Below are 19,453 nucleotides of genomic sequence, written 5' to 3' on the forward strand. Positions count from 1 at the left end.
GTAACAAATATATATTGTTACTCCTCATTCCTACCCCTACTCTTACAAAAAACTCTTACAGTACAGTAACTCCTTTACTCCTTACTCCTTACTCCTACTCCCCAGCCCTGGAATAAACAACAAGTAGTGTTGCATATAGCAGACTACTTAACACATTGCCAAAAGAAAGAAATGCAAAAAAGGAACTGGAGAAAACAAGGGTTTACTTGGTTTATTGCTAAAAGCTATGAGCCGTTGCAATTCCATATACCTAAATATATGTCTAGGATCCCAAATGGCAGAAGAACTTTAAAATTTGGCAACAAATACAAAATAGAAATAGGAGAGAAATTTACGGAAAGTTTGCACATGGTTCAGTCTGCTGAGTGGGATCCTGGACCCGAGTTCCCAATTCTTGCCCTGATGCTACTGCTAAAAATGATGCTCCACATTAAGTTGGAGTATCCTGTCTTCTTGTGCCTTTAGATGTTAGCCTAAGAGTGGAAATGCAGTTTTTCCTGGCTAGCACTACCTGATGGGGAGTTGATATGGGAATAAGGTGCTCAGTGTCCAAACATCTGCTGATAAAAGTATGGGAGAAAGTCCATGGGGAGGTGGCAGATAGGTGTGATAATGCCAGTTTTAGGCACTCTGTACCCATGGAATAGTGGTAAATGTTGACATGCAGGGTCTCATCATAGGATTATAGGATCATAAAGTTGAGAGAGACCACAAAGGCCATCATGTCCAACACCTTGACATGCAGGAACACCGAATCGAAGCACGCGCGACAGATAGCCATCCAGCTTCTGTTTAAAAATCTCCAAAGAAGGAGACTCTACCACTCTCCAAGGGAGCGTCTTCCATTGTCCAACAGCTCTTACGATTGGGAAGTTCCTCCTAATGTTTAGGTGGAATCTCTTTTCCTATAGCTTCCATCCATTGTTCTGGGTCCTATTCCCTGGAGCAGCAGAAAACAAGCTTGCTCCATCCTCATCATGACACCCCCTCAAATACGTAAACAGGGCTTCAAGGGCATGCTTCTGTCGACTCACCAAGGAGACTGAAAATAGACTGGATAATAATAATAAATAATAATAAAATACTTATTTGTATCCTGCCTCTCTCTTTAGAGGATTGAGGTGGGTAATAGCAAGAAGGATTAATTCATATCCCCACCCCCCAAAACAAAATTGTGCCAGGCTTTATCTCCACAAGGAACAGGTCTTTTGTAAAGCTAATAGGTCTTGATTGCCCAATTGAGACAATGCCACCAAAAATACTTTGAATTATAATAAAAGTAGGTCTCAAGAACACACACACACACACACACACACACACCCCTATTCCAGTAATAAAGAGCCAGTGTGATGGAGTGGTTTGAGCACTGGACTCTGGAGACCAGGGTTTGAATCCTGGCTCAGCCGTATAATAAATCCACTGGCTGACTTTGGGCAAGTCACACTTTCTCAGCCTCAAGAGATGGCAACTACCCCCTCCACAACTGAAAAAACTTTCCAAGATAGTCCCAGTGTAGGTTCCCCTTAGGGTTGCCATAAGTCAGAAACAACTTGAAGACACACAACAACAAGCTTCCAATATAGGGAGGATAACTGCTAAATTCAGATTGGCGTTGAAGTCCGAGGTGTGTGTTGGGGTAGATAATGTCAGCCTTGCTAATAAAAAATAAATAGAGCTAGGCGGTAGAAATAATGCCGTTTGACACCACTTTAACTGCAATGGATTCCTGGGATTTGTAATTCATTGTGGCACCTGAGCTCTCTGATGGAGAAGGCCAAATAGGTGACAAAATTACAGATCCCAGGATTTGATTGCATTAATAGAATCATAGAGTTGGAAGACAGTACAAGGGCCATCCAGTCCAACCCCATTCTGCCATACAGGAACGCATTGAGCCGTGGCAGTTGAAGCGATGTTAAGCTGCATTATTTCTGCAGTGCAGGTGCAGCCCTATCCAACGCCAACCCTGTCAACCTTGGTTCCACTAGTTCACTGCTCTGGACCTTTTCAGCGGCACCTTTTCTTTGCAATAAAAATTCATAGCCAACTCGGTTCCAGGAGAATCTGAAAACACACATATAGACACAGACACACTAGTGTGCACACACTCAGATATCTGTCCATCTCAGAAATCCTCTCTTCATTTTCTGCTTGGCCGCTTCATCCTCGTCCCCCAACGCGCCCACATTTGCCCTCCCTCCGGCTCTATCAGACACATGGAATTAATTTTGGAAATTTTAATCTTTCACCCGCTGAAGCGGCGCTGCGGCAACCTCCAGCTCTCAGTGTGACAGGCTCTGACCTAAATCGCACAAGAGAGAGGAAGGTGGTGACAGCGATGGTGCTGGGAATGGGGAGGGAAGAAGAGTGGCATATTGGGCCAACAGTTCAGGCGAGAGAGTGCGAATGCACGGCAGCGAATGGCTGGCAGGGCCTGAGCAGATGCGTAATGGGCAGGGTGCCAACGTGAGCAGAGGCAAATGCCCGTGCATGAAGGCATAGGCGTGCGCGGGAGTGAGATGTGGTGTGGTGTAAGAAGTATGAACTGCAGTAAGCTGGCGGATGTGAATAAACATGTCATTGAATCATAGAGTTGGAAGAGACCACAAGGGGCCATGCAGTCTAACCCCATTCTGCCATGCAGGAACTCACAATCAAAGCATCCCCGACAGATGGCCATCCAGTCTCTATTTAAAGACCTCCAAAGAAGGAGACTTCACCACTCTCCAAGGAAGTGTGTTTCACTGGCAAAAAACTCTTACTGTCAGGAAGTTTCTCCTAATGTTGAGATGGAATCTATTTTCCTGCAGTTTGAATACATTGCTGTAGGTCCTAGTTTCTGGAGCAGTAAAAAATAAGCTTGCTGCATCCTCAATATGAGATCTCTTCAAACACTTAAACAGGGCTCTCATATCACCTCTTTATCGTCTCTTCTCTAAGGCTAAACATATCCAGCTCCCTTAATCTGTCCTCATAAATGCATGGTTTCCAAATCCTTCACCATCTCCTTCTTCTGGATATGCTCCAGCTTGTCCACATCCCTTTTGAATTGTGGTGCCCAGAACTGGACACAGTATTATAAGGCCTGACCATAGCAGAATAGAGTGGCACTATTTCTTCCCTTGATCTAGACACTATACGTCTATTGATGCAGCCTAGCATTGCATTGGCTTTTTTAGCTGCTGCATCACACTGTCAAATTCAACTTGTGGTCTACTAGGACTCCTAGATCCCTTTCACATGTATTATTGTCCAGCTAGGTGTCCCTCATCCTATATCTGTGCATTTCATTTTTACTGCGCAAGGGTAGCATCCTACATCCCTCCCTGTTGAAATTCATTTTATTAGTTTTGGTCCCACTTTCTAACCTATGAAGGTCATTTTGAATTCGGATCCTGTCCTCTCGGGCATTAGCTGTCCCTCCTAATTTGGCGTCATCTGCAAGTTTGTATAAATGTGTGCGAGTGCGATACTATTTGTACAAATGAGGGTGTCTGTGAGCGAAATGAAGTGGGGGGGATTTTTCAGAGCTGTTGATGTACAGAGATTAAAAATAAGTAATCGCATGTCATGCATTCGATTACCTTTTCCCCCAAAATGGCGCAAGTGCCTGCGTCTTTTAGCAGCAGCCTGACGCAAAGGAATGAACCAGGGGAAGCTTTTCTTGCCTTTTCTTTGCCTTCTGCCCTTCCCAAGGAAAGCTTTGTCTGTCTTCTGTTTGGGTGCTGAGATGCTGCTGAGAGCCCAGGAACTGCGCCAGAAAAAGAGATGGTGGCCTTACCTCAGCACTTTTGAGATAAATACATGCACAGCCTGGCGCATGTCTGCCTGCCTAGGACACACATGGCTAAGGATGAGGCCCCAGTGCCAGCCGTGGGTAAAAAAAGAACAGTGGGCCCATCCTCCTTCCAGCCCCGTGGGAGATAAATCCTCCACGAACCCCTTATATTCTCATCATCTCCTTCGTACCAAAGCGCTCCCTTTGTGTTTATAATTAAGGAACTAAACAGATGGCACCGAAGGAGACCCAGACTGCCATGCTTGGCTTAGCGTGACTGCAGGGGCACCCAGTTTGGCTGAGGAGACGCTGTGGGGTTGTTTATAATGAGATGAGATGAAATGTGCGTCTGCATCTGTGTGTGTGTGTGTGTGTGTTGTCTGTGCTGTTGGGTAAAGAGCTGCCAGCTTTTTTGCTGCCCTGCTCCCGCGTCTTTGGACCTGTCACTTTTCTGTGATGCAGACATTACCCCAACAATGTTGGGGAGCGGGGAAAAAGTGGCAAGGTGTTGCGCAGCCACTAATGCCCGCTGTAGCTGCATTTACGACTGGGTGATCTAGTGGAACCACTGGTCATGTTTCTGTCTGCAAGTCTAACAGTGGTGCCAGCAGTGCCATGTTGGCATAGGAAGAAGGAGCCTTTCACTGCCATTCCTCCCATATTGCTGCTGCACCCTGGTTTTTTAAAAAAAGCAACTTGTGCCAATGTAACTTGCTCTAATGATGGGGTAAGTCACCCACAAGGTTCCAGTTTATGAATCGTGAGGCTGAGTATGGTATCATTGTGTTGTAGTGATATACAGATTGAGTCTCCTTTATCCGAAATGCTTGGGATTGGAAGTGTTTTGGATGCTGGATTATTTTATTTTTATTTTGGAATACCTGTATTTGCATACAAGGTATCTTGGAGATGGGAGCCAAAAGAAGATACAAAATTGAGTTATGATTCATGTACACCTTATGCACATGTGTTGCTGTGTGCCTTCAATTTTTCCAACTTATGGCACCGCAGTGACACGAGGTTTTTGTTGGCAAGATTTGTTCAGAGGAGCCTTTGAGGCTGAGAGGATGTGGGTTTCATGGCCAAGTTGGGAAACTCTGGTCTCCAGAGTCATAGTCCAACACTCAAACCACTATGCCATGCTGGCTCTTATAGACATAACCTGAAGGCAGTTTTATACAATATTTTAAGTTATTTTGTACATGAAACAAAATGACTGAATGCGAAACAAAATGACATTTTCTGTCCACAGAACCATCAGAAAGCCAAAGTGTCACTAGCTCAGATATCCATGAAACAAGTTTGGGGTATTTTGGAGTATTTCAGATTTCAGAATTCTGGACAAGGGAGATTCAACTTGTATTGTATATTTCATGTTGCATCTTTAACAGGAATAAAATTTGACTCAATTACGTTCTTGCTGACTGTGCTTCTCCTATTGCTTCCTTTCTGTGCCAAGCAAAGCCTTGGCTGTTCCTTGTCTGTTGGCCTGGCTGCCCTTAAAGCCTCAGAGCGTTGCCAGAAGAGGGGAAAGGGAGGAATGAGAAGGTGTTCGCTATCTGGAGAAGGTGGTTTGATATTTTATTTAAGTACATACTAGAAATGTTTTGGGCGACTGACCACCGTTTTCGTTGCCTGTCTCCTGGGGAGATGGGCTTTTCTTTTTTTTCTCATCCCCAGGAAATACATTGAAATAAAAATCATTGATGATGAAGAGTACGAGAAAAACAAGAACTTCCATTTGGAGCTGGGACCCCCAGAGCTTCTGGACACAGGCCCACGGCACGGTCAGTGCAAAGAAGTGGCAAGGCAGGTTTGATCAGGGAGGAGAAACAAGAGAATATGATTTGCAAAAGATAAGGTCTTCAACATCTGAGGATTGCAATGGGATCAGCCTTGCAGCTACACCGCAGAAATAATCCAGTTTGGCATCAGTTTAACTACCATGGCTCAGTGCTAAGGATTGATAGGATTTGCCGTTTGTTGTGGCACCAGAGCTCTCTGACAGAGAAGGATAAATATCTCACAAAACTACAAATCCCCATTTGAATTATTTCTGCAGTGTGGATACAGCCTGACACAAGGCAGAGGGAGGTGAGGAGGACTTAGATTTAAGACGAGGAGAAAATGTTGAGTGTCCCCCATCCCATATTTGTATCCAGATGCAAATATTGGGGGGGGGGGACTTTCTGCAACATTATCCAGTTATTCCTATTAAACCAGTGATTCCCAAACTTTGGTCCTCCAGGTGTTTTGGACTCCAGTTCCCTTAGAAATCAAGAATTCTAGGAGCTGAACTCCAAAACATCTGGAGGATCAAACTTTGGGAACCAGTGTATTAAATGATTATTCTTATTAAATGAATAAGGCGCATAAGGTGGGAATGGAGAAACAATAGTTCTCTGGCCCTGGCTGTGTTTCTGTAACTTTTAAACTGGCATATGGGAATTCAGCCAGCAATGTCCTCCTTTGTGGCAGCAAGAGAAAATGATAGCAAAAGCTTTTCCTGTTGAATTTCTGCCAAGCTGTGGTTGGAAAAATGCCGAATCTGAATAAGCAGAAAAGTGGAAGTCGCTGCGGAATTGAGACAGGGCGGCTCAGAGAAAAGAAGGATAAAAAATAGAGGAGATTGGAGGAGGTGTCGGGACGGTTTGAAATGGCAACGAGCAGAGCTTGGAAAAGTTACTGACTTTCCCGGGTGTTGTAGTCCAGAAAAGTAATTGTTCCAAGGTCTGGAAGAGAGATCCAGTGTCCGGGGCAAGAAGAGATGTTGGATACTAACTTTTTCTTACTATTCTGACCTAGGTGATACCAACGAGAACCGGCTCCCCGAAGGAGGCGAAGAGGAGGCCGTTGCCAGGATGGGGTGCCCTAGTCTGGGCGAGTACCCCAAACTCGAAGTTGTTATTGAGGAATCTTATGAATTTAAGGTAATAAGACAATCTTTTTTCTCTCCTGAAAATTCCTTTGTCATTGTTGCATGACCCCAAGTCATTGCTGACTTATGGCAACTCTGAGGCATACCAAGCATGGGCTTTTCTCGGGCCTGATTCCCACTACCTTTTAAACCGGATCGCATTTAAAAGGTCTTTAAACAGAGGCTGGATGGCCATCTGTCGGGGATGCTTTGATTGAGATTTCCTGCATGGCAGAATGGGATTGGACTGAATGGCCCTTGTGGTCTCTTCCAACTCTGTGATTCTATGATTCTATGACCGCCTTATGCTCCTGTACCCTTCTTGTCGTTGCTGGTTAGGAGTGGAGGGCAATGTGCCAAAAGATGCAATGACATTTTCCATGGCATCTTAGGTCACTGGTGCCCAGTGGCCTAGGCAACGAGGAAGAGCGCCAAGCTTTAGATGGTGTCACTGGTACCAACTAGTGGGCGCAGGGTGAGTGGGTGATGTCTGCCTGCCTGTCCATCCATCTGGGGAGAATATTGGGATGGGTGCTGTGCCTTCCACCACTCTCACACCATTTAAGCTCTTCCTTGGGCCCATTCTCCGCACCTCTTTTCCAGAGCACTGTGGACAAACTGATCAAGAAAACCAACTTGGCCCTAGTCGTCGGCAGCAGCAGTTGGAGGGAACAGTTTGTTAGCGCTGTTACTGTCAGTGCCGGTAAGATTGGAATTGCTGGGCATCAGTGGTGGGGTTATGTACTGTATATACTCATGTGTAAGTCTAGAAATTTTAGTCAAAAAATTGAACCCAAAAACCTATTTCAATTTATCCACGGGTCAATGTAAATACTATACAGTACTTTAACTCATATTAAAAAGGGAACCATCCCCTGGTGAAAGACAAGAGTGCAATCTGTCCTGGAAGCACTGATTTCTCTCTACTCTCTCTTCCATCCAGATTTTCGTGTGAACGAAAACAGTTATGCCTGACATAATATTGTACAATCTTTGGCATTGTTTTCCTTTGCTTCATCATTCAGATCCTTTGTTGTGTGTCCCTAAGTTGTTTTACCCTCGACTTATCCCTCAAAACCTGCCTTCGACTTATCCATTATATAGTCGAGTATATACGGTAGTCAGTCGCCTAAAGCTGTGGTTCCCAAACTTTGGTCCTCCAGGTGTTTTTTATTTCAGTTCCCAGATGCCCCAGCCAGCTTGGCCAACGGTAAGGAATTCTGGGAGCTGAAGTCCAAAACATCAGGAGGACCAAAATTTAGGAACCAGTGATACAGCTAGCACTCCAAGCGGTAGTGGTGTCATAGGAAGTGCGGGAGGTGCGGAACGTACTAGGTGACCTAACCCTAACCTGGTTAGCCCTCTTGCCCTCTCCAAGGGAGAAAGCCCAGGACTGAAGGAGCAGGAGAAGTGCATGCCACTAGGTGCCCTTTTGCCCGCTGTTGTTTCCCCTGGCAGCGCCCTTGCGCCAGGTTACACCTGGCATGGGACGACAGTGTTATTCTAAATTAGGTGTGTGCATATGCTTTCCTTTTGGAAGATGGACAAGGAGCTGGTTTCTTGTACAAAGCCGCATCCCAAGCAGCTGTCAAGCAGAGGGAGCAGGGAGTCAGCTCAGATGTCAAAGATGGAGCTGGTCTGGGCTGCAAAGGGGATAGAAAAGGGGATGCACTATATATATCCAGGGAACACTTTTGTTTCCTTTCCCTTCACAGCTCAGACCAGCGACTTCTTTGTGGTCTGTGTTACCTCCTTCCCTAGTTGGCCTGGGGACTTGGCAGCTGCCTGAGTGAAAAGGGACATTGAACTGCCTGAGTGGATCATTATGCATGGTGTTTCCTTCACCAAGGGGGAAAAAACATACACACAATATTTTATTATATAAGTTTTTTTTGAGCCAAAAATGGGCAAGTTTTCAGCAGCCTCTTTCCTGTGCTAGATGCTGAAGCCAAGCAACAAGGGGAGATGCAGAAAAAAGTTGGCTGGTGCTTGAGTCATGATGTAGTTTTTGCATTTAAGGCAGATTTAGGATAAAATTTGGAAAGAGGTTAGACATACTTAAAATTGGCTCTAGCAGGTGTTGGGATGGTTCCACATTTGCACCAGGGAAGGCTGTTCTCAAAAACAGATGGAAGGAAGAAATAATCCCTCTTTTTTTGCAAAATATAAAACTGAGTTGTTATTTAGATTTGTCTATTTCTTTGCTAGGAAGTGTGAAGAATATTGGATATGCCTAGTAATATTGGAGAAGGGCTTAGTTCTCATCTTCACGGCTGCATCTGCACTGCAAAAGTAATCCGATTTGACACCGCTTTAACTGCCATGACTCAATGCTGCAGCATCCTTGGAATTGTAGTTTGTTGTGGCACCAGACTACTCTGACAGAGAAGACTAGATATCTCACAAAACTACCAATCCCAGAATTCCATAGCCATGGCAGTTCAAGTGGTGTCAAACTGGATTATTTCTGCAGTGCAGATGCAGGCTACATCAGCATTCTCTATAAGAGATTGTGGAATTTCCTTTTGTAGAAATCTATTTCTAGGCAGGTTAAATTTTCTCTGTATATAGTTTTATCTTTTTAAAATATGCTTTATTATTTTAATAACTATCTGTTTTAATATTGTAATAATTTAATTCCTTTTTAATATACTTTTTATTATTAATATTTTATTTTTAATTTATTTTTTATGTTTTTAATTGGACTGTTTTTAATGCTGTGAAGCCGCTCTGAGAGCAGGATACTAATACTAATAATAATAATAATAATAATAATAATTTGCTCCCTTGTTAATGATTAATGATGTAGGGCTTTTAATTTTCCAGAGTTAAGTTTTAGGGAAAGGGCATGATATTAACAACAACCACAATTTAATTTTTAATTTTAAAATTTTTATTTAGTATTACATTGGCAGAGCTTCGAAATTCGACTTTTTGCTCAACAACTCCAAGAGTGGCTAGTTAGAGTTGTAGTCCAAAAAACCAACATTTGCAAGTGTAGCATTTTGTAAGATGGTTGTGAACCACCTTAAATATTCATGGAATGGAGGTGTAATTTGAAAAATATATTAACACCTGAACCTCCTCCTTGCTACCCTCCGCAGGTGATGATGAGGATGATGACTCTGGCGAGGAGCGCCTGCCTTCCTGCTTCGACTACATCATGCACTTCCTGACGGTTTTTTGGAAAGTCCTCTTCGCCTTCGTGCCGCCCACGGAGTACTGGTGCGGCTGGGCCTGCTTCTTCGTCTCCATCTGCCTCATCGGGGTGCTCACTGCCCTCACCGGAGACCTGGCTGCCCACTTTGGCTGCACCATCGGCCTCAAAGACTCTGTCACAGCCGTGGTTTTTGTGGCACTGGGTACCTCTGTGCCCGGTCAGTGAGGGCAGGGGCTGGGCATCACCAAGCGCACTCATTGTGAGGCGGGTGGGTGGATGAGCTGCAAAGATGAGGCTCCTCAGTGGTTTCTCTTGGCTCCTGCAGCTGGAAGGAATCGAGCCTTCCCTGCCATCATCCCCCCATGCCACCCCAGATATGAAAATAACACAACTGTTTAATTTCCTTGTGCCAGGTTGCATCATGCCATCTGAGCCAGTCAAAACAGAAAACAGAACCAAGCAACCCAAAAGCAGACATAAGTTGCCTAGATATTTCAGATGACAAACCCCACAATTCCTTGTCACTGAGTATATAATCATAGAATCATAGGGTTGGAAGAGACCACAAGGGCTATCCAGTCCAATCCCCTTCTGCCATGCAGGAAGTCACAATTCAAAGCATCCCCAACAGATGGCCATCCAGCCTCTGTTTAAAAACCACCAAAGAAGGAGATTCCACCACTTTCCAATGGAGTTGTTCCACTGTCGAACAGCCCTTACTGTCAGGAGGTTCCTCCTAATGTTGAGGTGGAATCTCTTTTCCTGCAGCTTGCATCCATTGCTCCAGGTCCTAGTCTCTGGAGCAGCAGAAAACAAGCTTTCTCCCTCCTCAGTATGACCTCCCTTCAAATACTTAAACAGGGCTATCATATCACCTCTTAAACTTCTCTTCTCCAGGCTAAACATCCCCAGCTCCCTAAGTCGTTCCTCATAGGGCTTCATGGTTTCCAGACCCTTCGCCATTTGGAGACACTCCAGTTTCTCAATATCCTTTTTGAATTGTGGTGCCCAGAACTGGACACAGTATTCCAGGTGCGGCCTGACCAAAGCAGAATAGAGTGGCACTATTACTTCCCTTGATCTAGACACTATACTTCTATTGATGCAGCCTAAAATTGCATTGGCCTTGTTAGCTGCCTCATCACACTGTTGACTCATATTCAACTTGTGGTCTACTTGGACTCCTAGAGTAGGTTGGGTGAGGCTGATGAGAGTTGCAAGCCAAACCATCTTGAGGGCCAAATATTTCCCACCTATAGTTTTACTAGTGATGTAGCAGTAAATGTTTGAAGTGCAAATATTTGGTGTGACAGTCCCCAGAGACACACCTCAAAAGAGAGTATGAGGAGTAAGACAGTTGTATTGACACTTATAAATTGGGGGATTATTATATATGTGTATGCACGCATCTGTATATACACACAGACACACATGCACACAAGCATAGTATGCAACATTTATTGAGATCAGCTAACAGTCAGGCGTGGCATAACGGTTTGTGTGTTGGAGCATGACTTTGGAGATCAGGGTTTGATTCAGAGGTTGGCCATGAACTCCACTGGGGAAGTCACACTCTCTCAGCCTCAGGGGACTGCAATGGCAAACCTCCTCTGAACAAATCTTGCCAAGAAAACCCCATCATAGGTTCACCTTAGGGTTGCCATAAATTGCAAACAACTTGAAGGCACACAACAGTCATAAAACAGAGAGCTAACTTCCAGTGTAGTGGCGAGAGGCACATTTTCATATGTGTATAATGTTTAGTTAAATGCACATATATCAGTAACAGGATTCTGGTTCTTGTGTCCCACACAGCAGAGTCAATATACCAGCTGTGTCCATGTTCCATGTTCTCCTAGGGACCTATTCTTCCTAGGGGTTATTCAGATGTTTTTTGCACGACTATCTGAATAATCTCACCCTTCTGGTTTTGTTGCTCACACTATTTTTAAAATCCAAACCACATCTCTGTGAGTTCTGTTGCTCACATGTTTTGGCACTGCGAATAAAGATAGAGTCAGTGATGCAGATGTATTCAGAACACATTTGAGAGATGCAGAGTTTTATCCTGGGTTTATTTGCATTGGTTATTCACATAGCCGACAATGCAAATCTTGTACAAAAAATCTGGGGGGAAAACTGAGATCAATTATCCCAGGTTAAGTGGGGGGGGGGGGGGTTTGAGCAGTCCTCCCCCCAAAAAAACTTACTCGGGTGCATTTGAAATGCAAGTGGACAACAAAGATTCAATCCTCATACTACTAGGATTATTCTCGCCATCTGAATAACCCCCCTATAGACATAGTGTTTTGTGGGTTTTTCGGACTATGTGGCCATGGAGTTTATCACATGGTGGAAAAACGGGATTTAAAAGCTGGTGAAACCCTGCAAAAACGGGTTGATTTTCACACATGTTATTGTTAAAGTAGTGTTAACCTGAATGGAAAGTAGACAAAAGCCACTCCTTTTTACTTTTGGGCTTTTGTCCACTTTCCGTCTACTTTCTCTATCGGGTTAACACCACTTTAACAACGTCATGTGAAAACCAACCCACTTTTGCAGGGTTTTCCCGATTTAAACCTCCATTTCTGCACTGGAAGAGTTTATTCCTGATGTTTATTGTTGATGTTCCTATAGACACCTTATGCGCCTATATGTGCCCCGCACCCCGTTTTGAGCTGAAACAAATCCAAAGTCAGCTCTTGCTGTTTAAGGTGCAATTCGCTCACTGGTGGCCAGCCTTGGGTGCATATTAATGACTCGGATGAAAAAAGTGGCGCATTTAACTTCATGGACATGTGGCTGCCAAAGCCAGAGGCGGTGGCAGTGGTTGAAGCAGGCGGGGGAATGGTAGCGGAGAGGATTGCGCAGGAAAGTGAGGGGGCTGCATTTAACAGACCGTCTGGAGAAGAGGATTAGAAAACGGAGAAAAGCTTTCTCAATGGCCCGGTGTGGAAATGGTGATAAGGATAAATCTCAGGGTGAGGGCGAAAGACACCATCCCTGTAAAGTGCTTAAATAAATGCCCACGTGGGTGGCTGGGTGAGTGGACAGCAATGGGCAGAACAAAGGATTGCGGCGAGGATTGGGAGTCTGGTTGCACAACAGCGCAGCGCACACTTTCTTTTCTCTTTGGCAGGGAGACAACTGTTTCTGAAGCTCAGCGAGGAATCAGATACATTGCAGCCTCCTCCTTGAAATATTGATTTATCTATTTATTTATTTCACAGCAGGACTAGCTGTTCATTTTCAAAAACCCTTGCGCTGCCAACAATGTGCACCTTAGGATGTTAATTTCATCTCTCTCGCTTCTTGCTTTGAACATTTCACACACTTTCTCTGATACACACACGCTCACGCACCATTATCCAGAACAGTCGGTTGAAATGTGAAGTCGGAGGCTTTCATGGCCATAGAGTTTTGTGGGTTCTTCGGGGCTCTGTGGCCATGTTCTGGAAGAGTTTATTCCTGACGTTTTGCCAGCATCTGTGACTGGCATCTTCAGAGAATGCTGGCATGGAAGAGTGTGGTGTGTGTGTGTATGTGTGTGTATACTCCAGTCTCTTCCATGCCATTAGCTTCTCTATATGCTTGTTCAGATATAGTTGTAGTTTTTGTGTGCCTTCAAATCATTTCCGACTTATGGCAACCCCAAGGCAAACCTATCCTGGGGTTTCCTTGGCAAGATTTGTTCAGAGGAGGTTTGGCATTGCCTTTCCCTGAGGCTGAGAGAGTGTGACTTAGCCAAGTGCAACCAGTGGGCTTCATGGTCAATATGGGGAATCAAACCCCAGTCTCCAGAATCATAAGCCAAAACTCAAAGCACTTTGCCACATTGGCTCCTTCAGATGTCTTTATTCAGAGAGAATTCAAGCTGTTTGTTCAGAGAGAATCCAATTCAAACCTTCTTGCTAAGCCTCAGTTGCTTTGCAAAACCCAGGCTGCCTAAATACAGCAAAGGACCAGGTGAGCACAAGCAGTGTCTCCGAAATGCAAAAATCTATTTAGGAAGGCTGGAAGCAATATATTGGTAGACTGAACAACGAGAGCCATTTGTGTTGATGAAAACCAATCTATTGGTGAAGCTGAAGAAGGCACAATGTATATGGATTCTAGAATGGATTCAAAGGCAGCTTAACCAACAATGTTAATTAACTAACAATTAGAGCACTTTAACACTCTATCCCATATCAACCTGGAATTTGCAGCATCAGTACATAGAGAGATCTTATAGTGCCTTTGAGACTAACCAAAAGAAAGAAATTGGCAGCATGAGCTTTCATAGACTTCAGCCGACTTCCTCGGATGCATTTGTAGCATTGAATTTGTAATGTGGATAATCTGTCGGGGATGCTTTGACTGAGAGTTCCTGCATGGCAGGGGGTTGGACTGGATGGCCCTTGCAGCCTCTTTCAACTCCATGATTCTATGATTCTTCCAGAGAGCATTAATGCTCCAGCAAACTACAGACCCCAGGATCCGATGGGATGCAGGTATGACAGTAAGCGGTATCAAAGGGCTGTAATAGTGTGAAACAGACCCGAAATGGTTGACAACAGCCCTTGTGTATCCTGGAATCTGTAGTGAAAGCAGAGCAGGTACTTCTGATATAAAAATCAGGTCCCTGTTTCTTATGGTGCCATTTGATTTGCAAAATTACCTATTTGAAGAGAGAGTCCCCATTCCTCTTTTGCACAGAAGCCTTTTTCTGTGACGGTGCATGGCAACTAACAAAGAAAGAATGCTTCCCCTCCATGTGAGAAATGAGAGATTCAATCCAGGAAATACATTTTAAATTCTACTAGCAAGATAAAAAAGATTTGTCTCCATCTGTTTTGGGCCATAAGCCTTTTTTTGTTAGGCAGAGAACACTGAAGAACCCGGCGAAGCTTTAAAATCTTGCAACATGTATAAATGCACATTTTGGTTGGTTCAATAAAGGTGTCGCTGTCTGGTGGGTTTAGGATGATGCTGTACAAAGCGTCCACGTGCACATAGCCAAAAGGCTTGTTTTCATTACAGCATCCTAAAGTACCTTTGTTCTGGTGGCTTTCATTTCAGCATGCAGGCCAGTGTTGGATCTGGACTTGGGAGATCCAAGGTCAAGACGTCACTGCATTGAATTCACTGCATGACGTTGGCCTAGACATTCATTCACACACACCCCTTTGCTTGACCTCCCTCGCAGGGTTGTTGGGGACAATGTGAGGGGGAGATGGGACACCTTGAGCCAATGAAAGAAATACAACAAGTAAAGAACATGGACTAAATTAGCTAAGTGGGAAGATCTGTAGTATGATGCTAGACCTTTTTGTACCAATCTTCAGTAAACATTTGGTTGCTAGGAATCATAAACCTGGCATATATAGCATTCAAATCATGGCTGTGTTAGTCTGGAAAATCAGGACGCAAAGGGATCTTGCAGCACCATTGAGGCTAACCGAAAGAAAGAATTTGGTAGCATGAGGTTTTGTAGACTTGAAAGAAAGAAAGAAGTTGGCAGCATGAGCTTTCATAGACTTCAGTCTAATTTCTCAGATGGAGTAGACTGAAGTCTACAAATGCTACCAATTTCTTTCAGCCAGTCTCAAAGGTACTGCAAGATCCCTTTGCATATTGGCATATGTATACTTTGCCTCTGTTCCAAAGATTCGAGTTGTAAATAACTGGTTCCTTGCCATTGATTTTATTTTTTACAATAACCAAAGCATGGTTATGTTACATTGTGCTTGTAATTTGAGAAGAGATAATATCCACTCCTGTGGTGCCACTGTATTGTTGCGTTTAGAGATGTCAGGTTGTGGGCCTGATCAAAATGGAGGAGGGATATCACATGGTTCTGGCGTTGGCGCATGCGGCACCTCTTGTTCTGTTGGCTTGGGTGTCATGATGACCACAAGAAGGACAGGATCTTTCATGTTACTGTAGAATTTATAGTTTTTAAAGTCATTGACCAGAAAGTAAACCTTTGTTGTCTTTAAAAACACATCCGTAAGGGTACCTACTTTGGGAGGGTAAGAGTAACTACAGTGGGCCCTTGGTATCCACTGGGATTTCATTCTGTGGATACCAAATCCGTGGGTGCTCACGTCCCATTAATTACAATGGCATTGTAAATTGGTATCCCATACATAAAATGGCAAAATCAAGGTTTGCTTTTTGGAATTTGCATTTTCTGGAATATTTCCAAACCATTTATAGTTGATATGGAGGGCCAGCTGTGCTTTTAAAAGGGTAGAAGGCAAGGCATGATCATCTGAATCTACCCATGTTTCCTCTTCAGTGAAATCTCCTCTTCTCTTCTCCACAGATACTTTTGCCAGCAAGGTTGCTGCCATCCAAGACCAGTACGCTGACGCTTCCATTGGAAATGTGACGGGCAGCAATGCCGTAAATGTCTTCCTGGGCATTGGGGTAGCTTGGACTATTGCGGCCGGCTACTGGGCCAGCCAGGGCAAGCCATTCAAAGTCCAACCAGGCACGCTGGCCTTCTCGGTCACCCTCTTTACCATCTTTGCCTTTGTCAGCATTGCCGTGCTAATGTATCGGCGCCGGCCTCCAATTGGCGGAGAACTGGGAGGACCCCGAACCCCAAAAATCCTCGCCACCCTTCTCTTTGTTAGTCTCTGGCTGATCTACATCCTCCTGGCAGCGCTGGAGGCCTACTGCCATGTCAAGGGTTTCTAAGGGGTGAGCCCAGTTGAGGCTCTTCTGCTTCATGGCCAGGCCAGCTCACACATTGGGAGACTCATCCTTGGATGACTTGAAAGGAGATATCCCCTCACCCCATGTCCCTCTCCAACACGGGGGCACCGTCGCTCCTGCTGCTCCTAGGAGAAGACTTTGCCCAATGCTGCCCCACGGCTGAGTATTGACAACAGTGGTGACCAAAAATGGGCTCATCCTTCAAGGCTTGGGGTCCATCTTAGCTCCGCAATGGACCAAGGAGAAAGTCTTCCTCTTCCATTTTGAGAAATGGACTTACTCCCAGTCTCTTGCCTCCTCCTGGCGAATCGACAAGGCTCTCCTTGCTTCCTGGGAGACCATCATGTTTGAGGAACATCAGCCTCTTAGGGACCTGTAGTATCCAGATCTAGGTCTATGGGGCACAACGCAACAGATTCAAGGAAGGATGGAGCTGGCCATAGACTACTTCTTCCCGTGTTGATCTGGGTGGACAAGTAAGCCTGAGACCATGGGGAGAAATACAATGATGCCCTCCAAATCCCAGGCAGCTCTTTCCATCCTTACAAAGGCAGGACTGATTCGGTCACAGTAGGTCCATATATCCATCCAGCCCTGGCCTCATGTTCTCAGAGGGCTCTTTCCACCCCGAAGGCTAGGCACCTAAACAGTGTCCCTTATGGACCGGTGACATGCCTATACTTTTAGGTGCCAATGGCGAGGTTCTTTGCACTATCTGTTCTCCTCCTGGCCAAATAATGTTATCACAGCCGGAGGAGAGAGGTAGAAAAACTGAGACGGGGTGAGAAGACGGAGAAGCCTGACCTGCCAGTTTCTTCTGTTCCAAGCACAGTCAACTTCCTCTCCGAAAAATCTGCACTCTTACAAAAACAAAAACAAAAATCCAGAACAGCACAAAATCCGAAAGAGCAAAAAAAGAAGAAGAGTATAATAACAATAAAAGAAAAGATAGCTGCTAGTCTTCCTCCCTTCCCACTGCACAATCCGCCACACTCCCGACCTTTCCCTTCTCCCTGGTCAGTTCCCTTTTTTCTGTACAGAACCCAGATCTCTATTTAGTTGAATTTATTTTGCTTACGAGAAGAACACAAAATTTTATTTTATTTTTATTTAAAAAAGGGGGGAGAAACCGCCCCACGAAACTCTGACGCCAGTTCAATTGTCTGCCCTTTTCTCTGTCCCTTAATGTGGACTCCCTTTCCTTTCTCCGTATGCCGTGGCCGCTGTGCACGGTGCTCCCTTTTCTCCCGGCCTCCCCATAGAAGGGGGGCATTGGTGCATCCCATGTCCCCAGTTTGCATGGCGGCCCCTGTCCCCTTCCCCACAAACTGTCAGGTCTTGTGTGTCGCTGTGTCACTCTGTGTTCACGCTTGCCCATCGTCTTTTGCAGGCAACAATGTGCCTGCCGGTTGCTTGCGCCTGCCGTCTGGTTGCCCAACATGTGCCCTTTCTCTCTATGTCCTGTTGCCTGCACTACTTTGGATTCGTTTTGTGTTGTTGTGTGCGTTTGTGTTTCCTTTTCTTTCTTTTTTTTAGAAAAAAAAATATTTGAAAATTATTGAAAATTGTGTGATTTTTTCCCCACCCAAAATGCCTGGTCTTGGTAACATTGTGGTTATACAGATGGGCGGCATGCAGCTGCCCCTTTTTGCCCCGGGTCAGTGCCGCTGCAACCACACGCAACGGCACCAATCCACTCCTTGCAGAAACCGCCCCAAGCGACTCCCTGGAAGGGGCCTCATAAGCACTGTTGCCAATTACCCTTGAAGATATATCCCCGGATTGGTTCCCCAGATTCCCCGGAATTCCCCCAAATTACCCAGAAGTGGGCAGGACATCCGGGATGGGGGGCCACAAGGCAGTATGGGAAGGCCTCAAGGGAGCAGGACTTCCGGGATAGGGGAGGTAAGTTTGGGTGGGAATTTCAAAATCCCCAGGAAAGTTAAAGAGAATTTAGAATACCTAAATTATTCAAAATCATCTGAAACTTCCCGGAAATTTTGAAAACACAGAAATTTAATAGAAAGTGATTAAATTCCTCAGATTCCTAGGAATTCCTCAGAAATTGGCAACACTGGTCATAAGCACCACAGCACGCCATGATGATGCCCCTTCCATGCTGTGCCATTTGTGTGCTGTACCAGAGGTTAATGGTGCGTGTCGTGTAAAAGGGCGCATGCCAAAATTGCACCTGCAGGTTGCGGTAGGGCTTGAAGCATGCAGATGCTCAGCCCTCACCGTGGGCACAGGCCGGCATAAAGTGCTGGTCTGTATAGCTCAATTCACGATATTTTTAGGAGCTGAAATAGTACTGTGTATCCTCATGTATAAGTCTAGAATGTTTAGTCGAAAAATTGACCCCAAAAACCTAGGTTGCCTTATCCATGGGTCACAGTAAATACTATACTTTAACTCGTATTAAAAAGGGAACCATCCCCTGGTGAAAGGCAAGAGTGCAATCTGTCCTGGAAATACTGATCTCCCTCTACTCTTTCTTCCATCCAGCCTTTAGCCTGAGCCAAAATAGTTATACCTGCCATAATTTTGTAGGTTCTCTGGCATTATTTTCCTTTCCTTCATCATTTAGATCTTTTGTTACATGCCCTTAAGTTTTACCCTCGACTTATGCAAAGGTCATATCAAAATCCATAATTTTGCCCCCAAAACCTGCCCTTTATTTATACATGAGGTCGACTTATAGTTGAATATATATAATTATATTGGCCTCCATGCAAGACTTTTGGCTATTTAAGTCTTTAAAAGTATTACGTCTAGTTCTTCATTTCTGTTCAGAATTGCCACTCAAATGATCCTTCAGCTCTTTTGAGCAAAATGCTATCCTGGATCAAATTCCAGTTTGCAAATACGTTGATAATGGAGGCTGGACATACAT

General features: G+C 44.7%; 1 pseudogene; it reads left to right on the plus strand.

Annotated features, from left to right (window-relative positions):
• LOC121915036 overlaps positions 1-18,056 on the plus strand; it is a 39,129-nt pseudogene extending 21,073 nt beyond the window's left edge.
• Positions 18,057-19,453: the final 1,397 nt, after the last annotated feature.

The sequence above is a fragment of the Sceloporus undulatus genome, chromosome 9, assembly GCF_019175285.1.
Source record: "Sceloporus undulatus isolate JIND9_A2432 ecotype Alabama chromosome 9, SceUnd_v1.1, whole genome shotgun sequence".
Taxonomy (NCBI): Eukaryota; Metazoa; Chordata; class Lepidosauria; order Squamata; family Phrynosomatidae; genus Sceloporus; species Sceloporus undulatus.